Here is a 20,482-nt window from a genome sequence, read left to right on the forward strand (position 1 = left end):
CTGCCCAGCTGAGGAGGGCAGTGACAGAGCAGCTTTGGGGGGCACCTGGCCCCCAGCCTGGGTCAACCCACAACATCCGCCTTCCAGGCACTGGGACCAGACACTCATAAACTTTTCAGCTGTGTACAGCAGTTAACAGAAGCTCGTACTTGTGCTTGTTGTTTCCATAAAGTAATAATTTACACTCATGTAATGTAGATTTATTTTCTTTATAAAAAGGACAAACAAGTCCTCCAGCATAAATTGCACGGTATGTCGCCTTCTACCCACCTCTCAGGTTTTAAAATTCTGTTTGTGCAGAATTGCTGACTTATGGGTGCTTCAATTTCTCCCCTTTTATCCCCATCTTTTTCATTAAATGCAGTCTGATACCTGTGCTTGAACTGAATTCCTAATTTAATGAGTCTTTAAAATATCTGCAAATCAGGAACATATATTTGTGTGAAGTTGTCAGCTAACTTTGCAATCTGAATCTCTTAATAGCAGATTTCTTATAAGTGATTTGCTTTTGAAAGTAGTGTGTTTACAATATATTATTTAATAACTTGAAAAAATCTTTCATTTATGACTAAATTCAGGCACCAGATTAATTTTTGGCATAATTCCACAGGTTTCAGTGATGGGTTGGCCTAGAGAGCTTGTTCAGCTTTATTGATTTAGTATGTCTTGGAAGATCATGTTCAGAAAGCTGTGGTGCAATGAGCTTTAACATGATAATGCAATTGCAATTACTTCAGACATCTTGTTTTTCTTCTGTGCTGCTATCATAAAAAGAACAACTATGCAAGAGTAACAGGGATATCAGTGGAAAAGGTCCTTCTAATCGCTGTTGCTTTGCTACAATACAGACACGACTGTAAATGGCTACTGAGCTGAGCCTGCTGTGGAATTCCACATGCTAATTCATCTGATCTGCCTTACACCAGCTTTCTGCTTACATGGCACAGCTGCCTGAGATGTAACAACCACCATGCTTTGTGCTGGCTTTATTTGAAGTGCAATACCTATGCCTGAGGTGATTATGATACAATTTGAAGTGTATGTGTTGGTGGTAAAGGGCTTCTTTCTTTTCTGAGAACTTGTTAGGAGCATGCTGAGTGCTTATTTTACCTGTGCTGAGTTTTTTAAATAAATCAATTCCCTCAGTTAATCCCATTTTTCAGTCTCTCCTTTCCTCCAGTTGATTCCTTCTTCTTTGTGTGTGCTGTGCAGTCAGTGGACGCTCACCAGTCTCTGTTGTGTTAAGTTTCACATAGGTAGTGTCTTTTCTTTCCTGTTGCACCAAAAGATGGTTTCAGATTTGCCTTATAAAGAAAATGCTCATGCTTCACTGGCACTTGCTATACTCAAGCAGACAGAGTGGACAAAGTCCCAGAAGGTGTCTTTAACCTACTACCTAACCAAAAAATAGTGAGTGCTACCCCCCTGCTGTGCTCAAAGGGGAATATATTTGAAAAGTATTTTGACTAACAGCTGCATGCTTAGCACAAGGAAACTCACAATGGAAGGAATGATGCTTGCGAAGAGCATGTATGTGCCCCAGCTGGCATGTGAGCCTAATCATTGCATCAAGCACCAGGCAAGGGAACCAAACCATTAGCTAAGCTGTAGTAGAGATGGACATCACGTGGAGTTCTTTGTAATGTGGGAAGAAAGATGCCTCAAAACAACATACAAAGCTTCGGTCAATACTATGGAAAAACACTTTCTGGCTTGTTTCCACATATTGTTTTCTTGAAGTTGCTGCAAAATGTACAGTCTGAGAAGCCAGCAGTGAGATTCTCTTGCAAGCCAGCTCTAGGCCAGACACTTGCTGGATACAAGCCACCAAGATACAGCCACAGCTGACATGAAAGCTAGTGGTGTTCAATGTACTGATTCACTGCATGCACCACTTTGCAGTTGGTCAGTGAATTTGTAGTGTTGTCGTTTTAATAAGAATGACAATGACAAAATCTTGTCTTTTTCTGTATATGCCAAGCATCCCAGGGAACTGATAAACGTCCTTCCCATAACAGAGGTGCTGCAAGCCAGGAAAAAATAAGTATCCATAGAGACTGTTCTTCCTCAAATGGAAATTCTATGGAAGTGCCAGGTATTAGGGGGGAGTTTTTACAAGTGGCAGGAAACAGAATAGAAATGCATGGATAATTAAAGGCAAGAGTTTACTGCTGGTTCTTGCCTTGTGAGTATTAGGGGAAGAGAAGATGTTGTCCATTACTTGCAGTTATCACTAGATAGGGTTCTCAGCCACAACAGATCACTCCCATTTTAAGTGTGTATGATTACACCTCACAGACAGAATGTGGTCTACAAAACCAGATGTGAAGAGGCTTAGTATAGTCCGTGATCTGAAGTCAATTAAAGTCAAAGTGGATCTGAAGTAAAATCAAAGTACTGAATCTTGCTTACAGTTTATGACTGAATCGAAGGTCTACGTGACTGAATTATTCCTACCCCTTTCTCTTTGTGATGAAGTACTGGTAAGCTCTGAGAGCATTAGTGAACTCTTTAAAATTATTCAGTCCTCTAGAGCCAATGTAGGACCTGAGCATTTTTACCCAATCACCTTCCATTAAATTGGGGGGAAAAAAATGGCTGTATTAGCCAAACTGCTTAATGTTTCTAAGGCTAAAAAACACCTTTATTTCCAGACATCTACGTTTCAGCTTTGCTAAAACAGTTGATTTTTATTTTTTTTCCTATTAGTGCTCACAAAACATTAAACAAAACTCCAGTGTGGCCTGCCAGAGCTGCATTACAGATTGCTGTGAAATTCCTAATTGGGAGAAAAACCCTGGCTTTGTAGAGTAAAGAAACAGGCTGGTTTGTGCTTATGAAATCCCTCCAGGACTCTGAAGGGCACCACCTCATTTTTTTTGCATACATATTATGTCCTCCTACTGATTCCATTAGTGATTCATGGAAATTATACCTATTAAACACAAAAATATTCATGGATCTGATTGCTGACATGAATATATTGGTTACAAAGACACTAAGATACCAGCTGTAAATTGAATAAGACTTTATTGTATGAAGTTAAAACATGGTAATAGGATAGTATTTTCTTTGGACTTTTGAATCATTGCAAGGTAAAAATATTTATTTTAGAAAATAGAACATAGTGGTTTAATGTGTTTTGTTGTGGTAGTAAATGACAGAGGAGCAGATTTCTTAGCTAGCATGAACACCACAGATCTGTAGGGTGCAATGGGTTTCCATCATTTCACATGAGCTGAGGATACATTCCTTTGTGTCCATAATCAGTGTATGTAGAAATTTACAGCCTGATGTCTGCAGCTGGGCTCTGAGCAGGATACCAGCAGCATCTCTTATTTGCAGAGTAGCACAAAGGGCATGTGAGAGTGTAAAAGAAGGGATGGAAAGAAAGCATTAAAGTATTAATACAATAAGCTCTTGTCAGGCCTAGTAAAAATTGATTGATGGTAAGTGAGATTATAACAAAAGTTTGAGTAAGCAGTATTGTACATTGAATCTGCTAAGAGGCATCTGCATAGCAGGGAACCATGACTGATACCTCCTTCTCCCATCTTCTGGGAAGGTCTTATGTTCCAAGGTCTTGTCTTGGCTCTGTGTGTTGATGTTAGCAGGGATAGCAAGGTGACCTTGGTTCACAGATTGACTGAGTCTCTACATCTGGGATTTCAAACATTACAGCAAAGTACATTCCTCATTTTTTCATTTTTGGGGCTTGAGTCCATTGCAGAAGTAGAGATTCACAGAACAAAGCCTTCTTCATAATACGTCAGTTACCTGCTAGGCAATTACAGCTGCATGATCTTCTCTAACATCTAGCATTTCAAGATGGCATGGAAAGATTTTGCTAGAACAAAAGATTGGTTTTGTGGTCACCTAATATTATACTCAAGACATTTAACCAAACTGAAAATTCTGAATTTTGTAAAGCTCTAGACAAACGTTTGGAGAATTATTAAGCAGATGAGAGCCTCCAGCTGATAATTTGGGTGTTCCTTTATATAGCAGATATCTTCTCTGGACTTATTTCTATGATTCTTGGCAGTGCAAAACTAAATAAACTGAAATAATGAAAGTGACACAGAAACAAACTTGTATTAAATGGCAGACTTGTAAAGATAAGCCTATCATATATGACAGTCACGGAGAGACTGGATGCTGGGATACTGGCCTACCTTGCTCATACATCCTTATACATGCTTGTAAGTTCTGCTGACCTTGCTTTTAAGAAACTGCTGCCTGAGCTGCAGATTTTCTGACAGTACATCTCAAGAAGTGTTTAGCTAGATTATATCAAATCACTAACTGCAATCAAAGGTATAATCAGGTTTCTGAACTAAGCATAATATTCTTACCGAAAGGCCTCTCTCAAGGAAGAAGATGGCTAGAGGGAAGTCCCACACATCTGTACCACAGCTGTAAACGCAAACCAGATGTGGATTTTTCATTGCCTGATTGCTCCTTTTAGCAGGTCATTGGATCCACCCATCACACCAGATAGCTAGAGGTGACTTGGTGCCTGTATTGCGTTTGCATGGCAAGGTTTTGGTAGCGGGGGGGCTACAGGGGTGGCTTCTGTGAGAAGCTGCTAGAAGCTTCCCCTGTGTCTGGCAGAGCCAATGCCAGCCGGCTCCAAGATGGACCCGCCGCTGGCCAAGGCCAAGCCAATCAGCGCGTCTGTGATAACATAGTTAAGAAGGGGAAAAACAAGTTAGAGGGAGCTTTTGCAGCCAGAGAGAGCAGTGAGAAGATATAAGAAACTCTGCAGCCACCAAGGTCAGTGCAGAAGGAGGGGGAGGAGGAGCTCCAGGCACCAGAGCAGAGATTCCCCTGCAGCCCCTGCAGAAGACCATGGTGAGGCAGGCTGTCCCCCTGCAGCCCATGGAGGAAGGATGAGGGGGTGTAGAGATTCCACCTGCAGCCTGTGGAGGACCCCACGCTGGAGCAGGTGGAGGCACCTGAAGGAGGCTGTGACCCCGTGGGAAGCCCATGCTGGAGCAGGCTCCTGGCAGGACCTGTGGCCCCGTGGAGAGAGGAGCCCACGCCAGGGCAGGTTTGCTGGCAGGACTTGTGACCCCATGGGGGACCCCACGCTGGAGCAGGCTGTTCCTGAAGGTCTGCACCCCGTGGGAGGGACCCATGCTGGAGCAGTTGGTGAAGGACTGCAGCCCGTGGGAAGGACTCACGTTGGAGCAGTTGGTGGAGGACTGTCTCCCGTGGGAGGGCCCCCAGGCCGGAGCATGGGCAGAGTGTGAGGAGTTCTCCCCCTGAGGAGGAAGGAGCGGCAGAGACAGCGTGTGAGGAACTGACCACAACCCCCATTCCCCATCCCCCTGTGCTGCTGGTGGGGAGGAGGGAGAGAAATGGGGAGTGAAGTTGGGCCTGGGAAGCAGGGAGGAGTGGGGGGAGGTGTTTTAAGGTTTGGGTTTATTTCTCATTGCTCTACTCTGTTTTGCTTAGTAATAAATCAGATGAATTTCCTCTCTAAGTTCAGTCTGTTTTGCCCGTGATGATACTTAGTGGGTGATCTCTCCCTGTCCTTATCTCGACCCACAAGCGTTTCGTTATTCCTTTTCTCCCCTTAGTGAAGGATGGCAGTGACAGAGCGGGTCTGGTGAGCACCTGGCCTCCAGACAGAGTCAACCCACCACAGTGCCCAAATTGTGATTATGTTTAATGTTTTTACTCAGGAGAAGTAATGCAATATTGTAGCAGAACAACTTTGTAGAACTTCCCTATCTCTGAAGTTATCTATAGGAAAACAGTTTCTTTTGGGGGATTTGTTTGGTGTGGTGGTTTTGCCCCATTTATTTGGTGGCAGAGACTAGTGTTTATAATTAGGCTTAGGTATTTTCATACTGAAGAGCCCAGAGATTTGAGATACAATGTCATATATCTCATGTAGCCCTACTGTGACCTCTCAGTGGAGAAATTACTGAGATACACACAGAAAAATAAAGTATTTTAAACAGGAAGAAAGTGAATATGCACTCATATCTGTGCAAAACATCTTCCTCTACATTAAATATACATTTAAATATCATCTAAATATTCATTTAAATTTCACTTGAGCTGGCAATGCATGCTTGCAGCCCAGAAAGCCAACCGTGTCCTGGGCCACATCAAAAGAGGTCAAGGGAGGTGATCCTGCCCCTCTACTCCACTCTTGTGAGACCCCACCTGCAGTACTGCATCCAGCTCTAGGGGCTCCAGTACAGGAGAGACATGGAGCTGTTGGAGCAAGTCCAGAGGAGGGCCACGAAGCTGATCAGAGGGCTGGAGCACGTCTCCTGTGAGGACAGGCTGAGAAAGTTGGGATTGTTCAGCCTGGAGAAAAGAAGGCTCCGGGGAGATCTAATTGCGGCCTTCCAGTACCTGAAGGGGCCTACAGGAACGATGGAGAGGGACTGTTTACAAGGGCATGGAGTGATAGAACAAGGGGTAATGGGTTTAAACTGAAGGAGGGTCAATTTAGATTAGCTGTTAGGAAGAAATTCTTGACTGTGAGGGTGGTGAGGCACTGGCACAGGTTGCCCAGAGAGGTTGTGGATGCCCCCTCCCTGGAAGTGTTCAAGGCCAGGCTGGATAAGGCTTGGGGCAACGTGGTCTAGTGGAGGGGTTGGAACCCCCCATGGCAGAGGGGTTGGAACCAGCTGATCTTTGAGGTTCCTTCCAACCCAAACCATGCTATGATTCTATGATTCTATCTTGAAAATCTTGCTGAGTTTTCCAAGTTGAGGATTTGTACTGTTTGACATGGCTTCAGTATAATCCAAATCTCTGAATGCAATTCTATATACTTTTTAGCTTGGTGTTCTTTTCCAAATATTAGCTGCATAAAATATTTCATTTTGTGTGAGTACTTTTCTTGATGCACATAGATTACTCTTCACTGTCTTTTTTCTCTGTGCATCCATTTTATTAACCTTCTGTTCCATGTGCTGTGTTGCTGCTCCAGCTCCATTTTAAAATCTGAAGCTTGACTCTGTTTTCAGAAAGTCCAGAGGAATTTTGTTATTAAAGCTCATGAAAATGTGATAATGAATTCTTTTCTTTGTGGATGTATTTAATTTGCATTCCGTCTCTTTATTAGGTTAGATAAATATGTTCAAGCAATCTAACTTCCCATATGTTTGCTCCTCAGAAGTAACTGCCCTGAAATACTGATAACACTGGAGTGAATAGTACTGTCTTTCTGTCTTATAGACTAAGACTTTATCTTCTCTTCTTTCATCCCAGTGATAATTGCTTATCAACAGAAGCAGGCTTCTTGGTGTGACTCTGAAGCCACCAAGTTTGTGGTCCCCAGCAAAGACATATTAGAAGCTGGGTCCAGTGTATCAATTGTAGTGGTTTTAATAGAAAGTGGATGATGAGGAAATATTGTATATGGCTGACTGTGGTGTCTGAGGCTGATAAGCCCCTTCCATGGGCTTGTTTCTCACTCCTTTGAACCCCTTCCCACTTTGACTCTGGTATGCTGATGACAATATGTGGAGATACAATGAGAAACATTTTCAATGGAAACAAAAAATAAATGTTCCTTTCCTCATTTTTCCTGTAAGAATGCTTCTAACTGCAGTGCAGCTTTCACCTCCTCACAGGATCAAAGGCATAAAGATAAGAAACATCTGAGTATATGTGGTTCATGTTAATAAAAACACCCTTATAGCATTGCATGCAGCAAAAGCAAGAGCAGCACTGGCTTTGGTGGAACAAAACAAAAAGTTTTCAGTTCAGATATAATCATTACGTTGTGTTTTGTAAGTGGCAACAACACTCGCGTTTCACTGTAATAATACCAAAGAAATTGGTGTCGGTTAAGTACAGGAAATGGAAAGTTTCTTGGAAATTACAGTGGCTTGGAATGGGAAGAGGATCCTTCTTTCCCTATTCCTTAGTTAATCCCTACTTAAAGACAACCAGTCTTAACCCGTACCATGGCCCCTCACACAGGAGCTCTGCCATGGGGAAGCTTGGAGCCCAAGAGGAACTGTGCCTCTTTCTTGTCCCGCACCCCTCTGCAGTCAAGCATCCCTTCCCTAACTCTCAGCTGTACGTAGCAGCTCTGGTCTGTCCCTACCATGTGAGGGAGGGGGAGACCCAGGACCCTCAGCACCATTCGGAGAGGAGACCCTGGGTGGAGCTGCTCAGCACACAGGGCATAGGCTGGCAACACAATACCATTTCCATATGTGCAGTTGACGATACCGGTACAGGTGCAGCTGGTACTGCACTCATGGTGAACCACGGTACCAGTTTACAGTCCATCACCAGGTGTGTGGCTCAACATGCTGAGCAGAGAGAAATCAAGAGTAATCTTTATGTGAGTTATGAGATTGTGAAGAGGCAGCAGCTATCAGCTGAAAGCTAAAAAGCTCTCAGCAGTTCATGCTCTCGTGGCAAGAGGCTGTCAGTTCCCAAAGGGCTTACAGATCAATTACACAAATGAGGAAAGCAGTGAGAGGAAGGCAGTGTTGAAGAACTGAGAATGACCCAAGACCAAGAACTGACAATGACTCTGACCCAAATGGAGCATCAGTGACAGAGGTCAGGTACGTGCCTGTATTTCCTGAATCCCAGTCTGAGCCTTAAAACCTTTCTGCACATGCTAGTGGTCCTACTATGAAACTCCTATCTTTTTTCGAGCCTTCAAAGATTTGCTGTTTTATGAGAAGGATTATCATATTTTTTCCTTCTGTCTGAATTATAGATTTTGCCATAAATACTCTGCTGTTAAGCAAAATTTTTCTTCCTTTTTTTTTGTTTAATTTAGCTAAGGTGCTAAGTCCTATTTTATGCATGGAGTATTATTGAGTTGTATAGAATCAGAACAGTTTGTCTAACAGTGTAATAAATTAAGTGTTGAGCCCAGAAAAATGCAGTATCTTTCATCTTTCATCTCTTTCCTTCTCTTCTGACATTTTAACATTTTAGAAGAAAAGACCTTTTGTCTCTAGTTTCCTTTTTCCCCAAGCTCCTCTATTATTTGGCCATAGTCTCTCCTGTGTTACTATGTTTTTGCTTTAATTTCTCCTTCCCCCCTCCACCCCTCTTTTTTCTTCCCTTTCGTATTTGTTCTCCTGTTGCATCCCATTGCTTCTTAGCATATAGCTTCATTCCTGCAGGAGGATTGCCTCCTGCAGGCAGTGACCTGTCCTTCCCTGTAGCTTGGACCCTCCCCACAGATCTGCTCCAGTGAAAGCCATGGAAATCTGCCTGATCTTTGAAACACAGCACCACTGAGAGATTGTCACTCATGTCTTACTGTGTGCATGCTGACTGAAGCAGCAAAGCAAAAGAAAGGAAAAGGAAAAAGAAAGAAAAGGCTCAAGGAACTATGTTTGTAAACCAATTCCTTTGCATCAAGGCTAACAGTTTTCTTTGCAACATTAAAGTTAATTCCCAGAAAGACTCCTTTTTAGTTGTTGATTTCAGGCTGCATGGTATGCTGATAGCATGTGAGGCCCTGTGCTAACCCTTGTGCTAAGCCAGCTGCTAGGATTTCATCCTATTCTTTTTTGTCTCATATTATTGTATTAAATATTATGACCTGAATTTTACTTGCATTTGGTAGTATTGCAGCTAAAATACCCTTCCTAAATGTCTCAGGATTAGTGATGCACAAATGTTGACAATAAACTGGAGGACATCCTCGGCCAGGGTAGCAGAAGTTGCCTCAGGTTGTTTGTTTGTATCGTAATACATTGGATGTAATGGTTTAAACAAAGGATGGTGTCATAACAGCATGCTGTGTTATAAATATCCATCAGGATCAGCACTATCCAACTGGCCATGGCTCTAAAAGTTAGCCACCATCAACTAAAGTAGGTAATACAGTTTTGCAAAATGTTCATTTCTGGTCCATCCCAAAGAGGAAAAGGAATTAATGGCAAGAAAAGCTTTGCAAGAACGAAAGAAGATTTGTAGTAAGTGAGCTTAAGGGAATGGTAGTAATCTTTGGGTAACAGTCAATATTTTTTAAGTTGTGTGACAACTATAAGTTTGCTTTGTTCAGGGTTGATCAGTAGCATCTCTCTACATTACAGAAAGATGATAATCCCTTTGTAATGGGATTATGTAATGGGTAATGCCTTCTTTCTGCTTCCTGCTCTGACAACTTAAAGAAATCAAGGCCAAGATGACCCTGAAAGAATATGTTGTCCATCGTTCCTTTTTTTTTCTCTGACAATATTTGAAAAATTTCTTAAATAATAGTAATTTTTTAAACATTTCAGTATTCCTATTTTGCCTGAGAACCATCTGTTGCGTAAAGTCAGTATTGAAAACGTGACAGCATTTATTAAGCACTTACCTTCATTGTGTTTCACCACTGTGCATGCATTAAAGAGCACCAACAGGGCAACCAAGAGTAGTGAGTAAAAATCTACTGTGTTTTTTGCTTTTATAGCCATGGCATTATACTGTATTGCCTTGCAGATTTAAAGGGCTCTAATGTTTCAGAAAGAGCTGGTCATTGAATCTGGAAAAAAATCACACTGAATTTCTTCAGAATTTCCACAGCAAACTAAGTGTGAAAAATGGGAATTTGTTAGTGAAAATGGGGAGATTTTTCCAGTAGATTAAGTGCAGTAGATAAGTAAGAATCATCATTCATGTGGAAAAATGAACAGAATATCTTCTAAGGCCTGGTATCAAAGACTCGAAACTCTAAATGAAATAAAGAAAACCCCTTCCATTGAAGTACTTCTGAAAAAACAATCTCAAGAACATAATTCGATTTATAAATAACATACAGGAATTTTCAGATGCCCAGTAAGAAGAAAACTTTCAGCAAAACTTCCAAATTTTTTATTTTTTTTCTTTTGTGGGATCTACAGTTCTGTTGTGTTATATTGCAATGCTTTTCTGTAGCTTTATCTCTCTGGCAGAACTATTTCTGTCACAGTGTCACATAATTTATTATTCTTATAAAATAAACTCTCTGTTTTCAGGAAGAGACAGTGATGCATCACAGAGGGAAGCACTCCAGCTTGTAGAAATCTCAGCTCACAGAAATAGGATATAGCCAGATTGTAATTCCAGTGAGGCACCATCATGCCTAGGCATTTTGGGCACCAGTCAAAATGCCAGCAGTTTGGGGGGAAGAGGGGTGTGGTTTTTGTTGTTTGGGAGGGTTTTTTTGTCTTTTGGTGTTTGGTGGATTTGGGGTTTTTTTTCTTTTTCACCAGAGGAAAAAAAGAGTTCTTTCCTAGGGCAAAAATAGACGAAATACAACCTGTGAATAAAATATTTTGTTTTGTGAAGCTCTAGTTTATAAAAAGCAAGTTAGTGGTATCTGCTATTGTATGAAACTGGCAACACTATGTTCAAAAAATAAACATTATTATGTTTCTTTCAGTACCAGAAGAAAGATAGACTGCTCAATGGCTGTGGTTGCACAGAGAGGCCCCTAGAATGGGGAAAGAGTGCAACAATGGGTGAGCACTGCTCCCAGTAATGCCAATAATAAAAATCTTATTTATTTGGATGTGAAAATGAGCTTTTAAGAAGTAACATGCTACAATCTTTTACAGCTGCTTAAAGGGTCCCTAAATCTGCATCTGAAACACTGCAAAAATCTGCCCCTTCCCAAAAATGAGCTTTTAAATCAAATCATATTTGACTCAGTTGTTCGAACAGAACAGAGTAGAAAAAATGGAGAAGCAAAAGTGGTCCCTTAATATATATTGTCTTAGCTAGCCAGTACTAAAAGAATAGCATCTGTGCCCTTTTCAGTAATTGCTGCATTATTCAATTTGATGTACCCGGTGTGATGAATGCTACAGAAAACTTCCTGGCTTTTGATTGAGAACTCTGTGGTCTCAGAAAGCCTGCAGTCTCAAAAAACATTTGCCAAGGACATACCTGGTTTATTTAATGTACAGGAAACAGTGCACTTGACTAGTACTGACCTTGCCTGCAGGTACCGCATCCTTGAAAGACTGCAAGGGAAAAGTAATGGACAGCACGATCAAGTGGTGCACAGCTGGGCAGATGATGTTCTCAAGAACAGTTGCCTGATTTGGTATTGCTGTATTTTCTTTGGACAGGTTTATGAAGTGTGTATGTATCTTCCAGCAAGAGAAGCGCTGCTGCCACCATAGGTTAGCAGGGACACCTAGTGGCTTTGGTAAATTAAACCGGGATTGCTTCTGCCACTTGCTGATAAACTCGACAGGTTTTTGAGGAAAGGCTCTCAGTGCCTCTCTGTTTCAGTGTCACGTCTCAAAGTATTTTTCACCACAACCCTTCTCTGTACTTTTTACTCAATTCTATGAAGCAGGAAAAAAACCACGGGTGTGCTTTAAGTATTGTGACAGACTTTCAGGAGAAGAGGCATGTTGATAATTGTATGACTGCTATAATCAGGGTCTGCAGAAACCAATAAGCAAGAGGTCACTTAAAATCATGAATTCCACGTATCAGCTTCATTGTTTTATCAGTTTTAAAGCAGGGAAATGCTGTTGATGCCTGTGGTTCTGATTGTTTAAAGTTAAGCATTTTAAATGTAATGTAAATAGCTGTTTTCTTTAGTCATACAAGTTTTATGCATGACTATATTTTTCTGTCTTCTGGGACTAAAAATTCCCACTAAATCAATAATGCTTATGAAAGTGAGACACTGAAATAACACTTGAGGATTCTTTACATATAAAATGCTTTTCTTATAAAGCCACAGGTCAACTTCTAGGTGAAATTTAAACCGGTACATACCCAGTGTCCAAGGTCACCTTGTACTGCAGCAGATAAAAGCAGCCACGGCAGATTAGACAGGGATCCATCTAGCCCGATATTACGTCTCATTTGTTGGTGGCAGCACCACCAGAAGTGTCCCAGTGATAAATGTGAGCAAGCTGGAGTTTGCCGGGCTCCTGGCCGCCTCTCAGAGAAACTAGGAAAAAACAAAGGTGTCAGAAGGTTAGAACGGCTTACTAAGCACAAAATGGGGCTCACTGTGCCGAGGTGCTGCTCTGGGCTGGAGCTGCACCCGACACTTACCACCTTTGCAGACACCAGCAGCCACTGTGGCAACCAGCACAGAGCACTGTTACACTGACATTTTGGCAAAGGCTCTGCAAGAGTTGCCAGGGGGTCCATCAAGATAGTACATAAAAACAGGATAGGTGGCCCAGACCTGGTGGTGGAGAGTTTAGGATCCAATTGCAGGGGAGTTGGCCCCTTCAGTCAAGAGCTTTAAAGTGTGTTACATAGTAGAGAGAAAAAAAAAAAAAAACAGCTCACAGGCTTTTAAATCAAAAAGCAGAAACAAGGGTTGGTCCCACACAGTTGGAACAGCGCTTAGTTAAGACCTGTCAAGATCCTGTATGTGGATGAATTTCAAACAATCTTTCTTAGCAGATAGAGTTCTCTGTACTGATATTTTAGGGGTTTGCTGCTGTGTAACATTCAGTAATGATACACAGTCATTCACATGTTATTAGAGAAGTCTGAGGCCATTCCCTTCCCATAAAAAGTACCCTTCTTGAAATAGAAATAGTCTACAGAAGTTATTCTCCCATAATTTCATTGATTAGAAAAGCTAGAGATGATGTAGACCATAGCTGATGGCAAGCTTTGTTATAAAATCTGTTTCCACAGATGACAACAGACTGGTAAACTGTGATTTTTCCCTCCTCTGGCTTCATCAGCTGATACAGCACAGACCCTTTGAATCCTCTTCTAACAGCGTATGTATATTAATGATAGATTTAATAAATTATAATCACCCTCTGCTTTCAAACAGCTGAACAATGTTTGATTGTTGACTTTCACTGGTCCTTATAAGCATGTTATTTCCTTTACAAATTTTCAGCATCAACAGTATCTTGTTTAACAGATTCTTAAAGATCTGTGCACTGTTCCATGTGAGGAAGAGAGGTTTTTCTCCCAGCTTTGATCCGAAGCTTCCCCAAGTCAGTTCAAAATTTGCCATTGACATTAACGATCTTCTGATTAAACTGCAGCCTTTGCTGCCTTTCATGGCTGCACTTACATGGATTACATGGCTCAACTCAGTTTTACCTCATGTAGGATGATGAAGGGCTCCACATACCATCAGATAACCAAAGATTAGAGTTTAAGAAACACTACTCAAAGTGCTAGTATTGTAATGTTGTACAAAGACACTACCCTGTCTCCTGAATAATGGCTCGTTGTTCCTTGTCTCTCCCACAAGGTGCTTTGAAAGGAGGCCTGAGAGGCACTTGGGAAAGAGACTGTTACAAGTTTTGAACTCTCATTTCTTGATCTGCCTACGTCCAGAACAGTTTTAAAACTCCGCATTTTTCAAATTGCGATGAATATGCTTCTTTCATTACATATTCTGTTAGCAGAGTTTTGTTCCTATCTTAATTTTTATTTTAAATATGAAGAAGGTTCAGTGTGCTACTGTACCACTACTATACAGTAATACATAGTTCATACAATTCTGGATATTCATGTCTGAATTTTGCTTTAGGGCTTTATATATTTATTAAGGTAATAAAAAGTTTTAGAAAAAGGACTGTATTATTCTTCTTGGCAGTAATTCTAGTTCTTACACAAGCATTACCTACCTTTTGCTGAAGTTGTCATTGCTAATGTGACTTGATTCTGGTTTTACTGCGCTACAGGAGAATCAAAAGTTATTCTAGATATCACTGCCAAATAATGAATGGCTTCTTTGCATTAAAAATTTAATTGGCTAGACTAGAACTGGAGAAAACAAAGTCCAATATCATAGCTGGTTTGAGATTTCTTTCTTCTCAGCCTGAAAAACTCATTTACTTGCTTGCTTTACACTCATTTTTTTCCATTTTCCTTAAAACTTTTCAGTCTCACCAGTGGTGTAAAGAGACTTTGAAGTCACATAAGAACCAGGCTGATTATGTGTATGGAAATACTTATTCATCAGTGTCTTGCTAAGTTAATGATAAAGATATTTCAAGTATTATGGCAGCTGTTTTGAGAAATAGGGTCTAAATCAGAGCTGAGAATGATGTATTCAGCATTTTCTCAAATGGTACATATAATTTAATGCAGATATAGGTGTATTTTTTCCAGATAATTTGTCATGTAACAGAGTTACTCAAATATATTTGAGATTTTTTTGCATCACTTCCGGAATTTATGGCAGGGAACAGGTATTCCTGTTGGTATATTAACAGTATGTTTCAAGTATAATATGATAGAAGGAAAAATTTATAAATTATATAGCAATATTACCTGGCAGGGAAGTGGAGTGCTGAAAAGGCCAATGAAATGGATGCTTGAAGTGCTGACCTCTAATGCTATTTTAATTAAAGTTGTCTCTGGTAAAGTCCTTGTACTTCCAGGAGATGACTGCCATAGAAACTTCACACTTCTTACTGTGCAAGTATAATTTAAAATTCGAGACAAGGAAGCAAAGTTATCTCTTCCACCAGAAAAGTTATGAATCACACATAAGTGCAAAAAGCAGTATATCATCTTGGCAAATTAAGGTGGTAGCATGCAAGAGTGGCTTTTTGGGTCTCTATTACAGATTCTTAGTCAATTTTATTGATCATACCTCAGACTAGCAAGTGCGATACCTACTTATACCCGTCTAAAAAGAGTTCCTGAACACATGGCAAATGCTCTGCCTGAACAACTAGCTAGCACCAGATTGCATGGCAGGACACTGTCTAAAACTTTTTTGAACTAAAACTGTAAAGATTTGCTTTTCTGCAAAGAAAGACATACCTAAAACTCCTCAAGTAAATTCAGATAAACACCTAATTTATAAGGTGCTCCTTAGCAATGCAAATCTTGTTCAAACTATAGCTTGCACCTTGCTGCTTAGATCTGTGCATTATTGAAATAGCAACCTCAGCCTTAACCCACTTACCCAGTTTTGAGACTCTATGAATTTGAAATGTAAATCTCACAAGAGATTTGGGATTTTTTTTTTAGTTTCTAGAGCAATTATATAAGCTTCAATTATTTGTGTTACAGGATTTGTATAAAGCTTGTTATTTATTCAGAAACAACACATTTCATGTTTATATTAGTCCTGATATTTTTAATTTGTAGAGGGTTTTTCTAGGAAGGAAAGGCAAGAATACAGGTAACTTTTGTTCCTCAAGACATCAGAAAAGTTTCAAGGCTCCTTTTGGGTCATCCTTTTAGAGATGATAGAGGCAATGTTTACCAATGAGATGCTGTTGTGTACGTGCTGTCGTGCCATGCTGGGTTTGTTCCTTAAATGTCATCATCAGGACTTTTTACAGCATTATGAGTGCTAAAAGCCACTCAGTCAGATAGAGTTTGAGCACGCCTGAAATGTAACTGAGCACAACTTTGCTGTCGAGGCTTGTTTGGTCAGATGGTACTGTGATTGATTTCCATAGCTAAATAAAACATTTGCATTCTTAAAATGTTAATAATACAGGGAGAGTCATTAAAAGGGAGGAAGAGCTCTCACTTGAAATGGTGACTCAGTGAAGCAGACAGATTTCGGAAAGCTGCTCCATACGGCAGAAGCTCTCGACCAGAAGGTCCTCCCACCAGCATCACCAGATTGTGTGAAGGGATGCAGAGGACATGCATGCTAGCCAGGCAGTGGGAAGTGGATCAGAGACTCATACCCTTAATCTACTCTCCACCCACCTCCCTTGTGCTTTTTTAAAGATGCATAGCCATTCTAAATTAAGGCCATTAGCCAAATTGCTGTTTGGAACTGTTTGGGGGGATTTCAGGTCGGCATTCAGATTGCCATTCCTATCTCCTCTGTGCCTTTTCCCCTTCATCCTACTCCATGTGAAGTCAGTGATTCATTCTCTTTTCTTTCCTCCATATGGCAGGTTGTATTAGAAAAGAGGGAGAAATGCTCAACCAGAACATATTCTTTCAGTCTCAGAGGAGGCAGAGGGGAATAAACAGCATTTGCAGCCTATTTTCTCCTCTTTATATTTGTGCATAAGCCAGAAGGTTTGGGCTGTTTCTTTTCCCTTCCAGTGACAAGGGCTGGTCACCAAGTCCTGACTGTACACTTATTTGAGTGATAAGCAGATAGCAGCGCTCTTTGCAACCACGTAAAATCCTCTTCTGTGCAGTCGACTGCAGAATTCAGTAAAATGTTGATCAAACTCCAAATTGCACTCTCTAAACATCTGCCTGATGCTAACTTCACCTTATAAATTCTTGTTCATGAGATCTTTACAGTCAGTGGTTACACATCATTATTCAGAAGTAGTTGCCATTCAGAAAATAAAATAGCTATACTGAGTATTTCTTAAATGAAAACATATCAATGTGTGTCAAGAATCAATTAAAATCAGTTGAAGCAAAGTTAGACAGATCAGTGTTTAAGAAGAAAAAACTGCCCTCTTTATTGACAGTAAATATATATCAATCAACAGAACCAATGAAAATTTACCAGCATAATTTCCTTTTACTAAAACAGCAAGGCAGCTATTGACCAACTGTCTTAGTTGACTTGCAGTTCAGCTTTTCACGCATTAAATGTCCTAACTGTGAACAGAACTGGCAGCCTAGTGGCTCTTTTTTAAAACATGTTTGTGTTAAAAAGAAAATGGAGATACTGGTATGGAAGAACAAACTATGCTCACAGTTTTGTAGAGAGATATAATTCATTTTCTTCTTCAATGATAAGTTTTAATCCACAAGAATTTGAGTCAAAACTTCACAGAAGAAACAACCATACTGTTGCCAGTGCTCATTTGTACATGGTATTCTCATGGTTCTGTCTCAGATGGCATGATAGTCATCTAAAAATCTTAATCGTTAAGGATTAAAGTGACCTTCCCACCTGGCTGATTTTACGTAGGACATCTTTGAAATGAAAAGGGTCCCAGAATCTTGTAGGTTTTGTAAGTTTATGTGTGGCATTTCAGAAGTGATGCATAGTGAAAGCCTACAAGTGGTCTATTGGAAAAGCTGAGTTGTCAAGCTGTCAGCTCTTCAGTCACAAAACTCAACTTCATTTGATAATGCACCTACACATGTAGATTCTTCCCTGTCTATATTGCTTTTGGGTGGAAGACTAGACTTCAAAGTCACTTAAGCATGATGGTCTCTAACTGTAAATACTTAATCTGCCCATCTGCCCTTCCTTAGATGTAAACTAAGAGTAGTATGTTTAACAAATTAGTTATTTTAGTTTCCAAATTATCTGTAGGTTATTTAAAAGTTGCAAACATGTATGCATTAAAATAATCTATATGCAAATGAGTTAGCTTTCTTTCAAATGGCTTGGGCTTTAATTAAGGCTCAGTAAGAACTATTCACCTGATGGTCCCCAAAAGGAAACACTACAATCTACCCAACTGCGGTAGGGTACCACTTAACATCGTGCTCTTTTCCCTTCTCCATAGAGCAGGCCAAAACTAAGAGACAGTCTAGAGACCGGAGATGCGGTCCTATAGTTGATCCTACTGCAAGTCCCATGTCACTGTGCAGGGATCTGCCTGATGGGATACTAGTGATCCAAAACCTTAGTCTAGGAACCAGAGAGAAACATGGACAGCAGCAGCTGAACACCCTCTTATGTCAAGGATTTTTAAAGAATTTCGTGGTCCTTTCAAATGCCAAAATAAATGCCTAGCTCTCATGAATTTTTCCCTCACTTGGAGCTAAGCTGTATATAAAGCCGGATCCTTATCTTCACAGTGAAGAATCCTAGCCTGGGACCCTACTGAAAAATACCGGCTGAAAATCTGTTCCAACAGTAATAGAAGAGAACCCTTTTTCCTTATATATGTGGCTGTTGTTACTTAAATAAACATGATGCTTTAGTTCCCCAAATTCAAGCAACACTGAAACTGAAAAAGGTCTTCAGCATCACTGGTAAAAATCCCAGTTTATGGCTTTGATCCAGAAGTTATTACAGAACATGTCTTATTTCACATATGAATTTCTCAGAAATCCAAAAGCAAGCATGGCTGGAGCACAACAGCTGGCTACTTGCTCAGCTACACTAGACTAGGCTTCATAGCTGACATATAGACGTTTTTGTAATTTTTAATGCTATATAGTAACCTGAACTTTGGAGTTAATTTACCCTTTCCCAATAAGAGTATTATATTTATTTAATTTTATTTTTAATTAAACATCCCACATAGTGGCTAACTGCCTACCAGTTCTTGGTTTTATACAATAGTTTTCTTAAGTCTTTTGGGGAACATTCAGTTCATCAAGACCTGCAAGCAGAATGCAGAATAAGGCATTCTGAATCACTGACTCAAAAAATATATATAATGCCCATTATTAACTCTGTGTTCTTCTCTGTCAGACATTGCAAGATAATTTAAGTGTGCAGTTTTCCTTATCCAAGCGATTGTCAGAGCTCCCTAACACTGAAAATGAGGCTTGGGCAGGAGAGTTCTGAATCACAGCACTGAGATCTAGCCTGCACCATTCTCATCTATCAGTTTTCTACAGAAGAAGCTTTTACTTTATACAAGCACAGATAGCACAGTAATTCTCTGCTGTTTACTCTCCACCACATATGCCATTTCCAGTTACGAACTTGTCCCACACTGCCACTGCATAAGCAATGGCAGACATTCAGACCTCACTAATCAGACCCTCCCTACAAACCACAAATTTAGCATGATGTAATCCTAAAATTTTATTAAAATAATTTTGTGTTGTTTCCCTTTTTTTCTTTTTTTATCTTTTTTGGTGCATCATTGCTTCTATATTTTAGAGCTCATAGTTTCTCAAACTCAACATTTTGAAATTATGTCTGTAAAAGTGGGCTTGGTTTCTCTAACTGGGACCCAGAAGTTTAGCTTAAAACTTAGACACTCAAAGTTTATCAGAATCGGCATTATCATTGTATCTATGCACTTAAAGAAGTGCTCTATTTTTTTCTGTTTATACCTCCTAAGTGTATGCTTTGTATTATACTGACTGCTTGAAGATGGGATGGCACATTTTCTGATTATTTTTTTTTCTAGCAGAAAGGATTAGGTTTAAATGACACTATTAGAAAATAAAGATTTTCTATCATGGAGGAAAAAATAAAAACCCCAGACAGTTATAGGAAGGTTAGAGAGACAGAAATTGAAAAAGAAACATCATCTATAGAGCAAACAGTTATACTTAACCTGACTGACTTCACATATATGAGTTATCTTGTTGCATTCAGTAGTTCATTTGCTTTTAAGAATTATGCAATATTACTGCCTTTGAGGATACAGAAACCTGTGTGGAAGTGAAAGAACTATTTATTTGAACTCAGTTTATATAATAAAGAAGGAAGGAAAATCCAGTGTTCTGATCTGAGATACCCACTGCTGGTAATATTTAAAAAAAAAAAAAAAAGTATTTCTGTATCTTTCTTAATTACCTGAGGAAGTTACATCCATCTGCAGGAAACTATACCAGATGCATCAAAGCTGCAGAAAAGCTTACAAGATTAAGGAAAGCCTGACAGTGAGTAAAATCTTACTATTATTTAGTATATGTCTGGCCATACACTTTGTACACAGTGCACAGCCATTGGCAAAATTAC

General features: G+C 40.0%; 1 protein-coding gene across 3 annotated transcripts in view; it reads left to right on the plus strand.

The window, feature by feature from the left end:
• LINGO2 (leucine rich repeat and Ig domain containing 2) overlaps positions 1–20,482 on the plus strand; it is a 547,511-nt gene that overhangs the window by 504,767 nt on the left and 22,262 nt on the right. The window contains exon 1 of one of the 3 annotated variants that reach the window (XM_054809320.1): positions 13,570–13,691. The exons of the other annotated variants lie outside the window; for them this stretch is intronic. The gene's annotated coding sequence lies outside the window, so the exon portion shown is untranslated. Of the gene's footprint in view, positions 1–13,569; positions 13,692–20,482 lie in introns of those variants that run through there. 3 annotated transcript variants of the gene reach the window in all.

The sequence above is a fragment of the Grus americana genome, chromosome Z, assembly GCF_028858705.1.
Source record: "Grus americana isolate bGruAme1 chromosome Z, bGruAme1.mat, whole genome shotgun sequence".
Taxonomy (NCBI): domain Eukaryota; kingdom Metazoa; phylum Chordata; class Aves; order Gruiformes; family Gruidae; genus Grus; species Grus americana.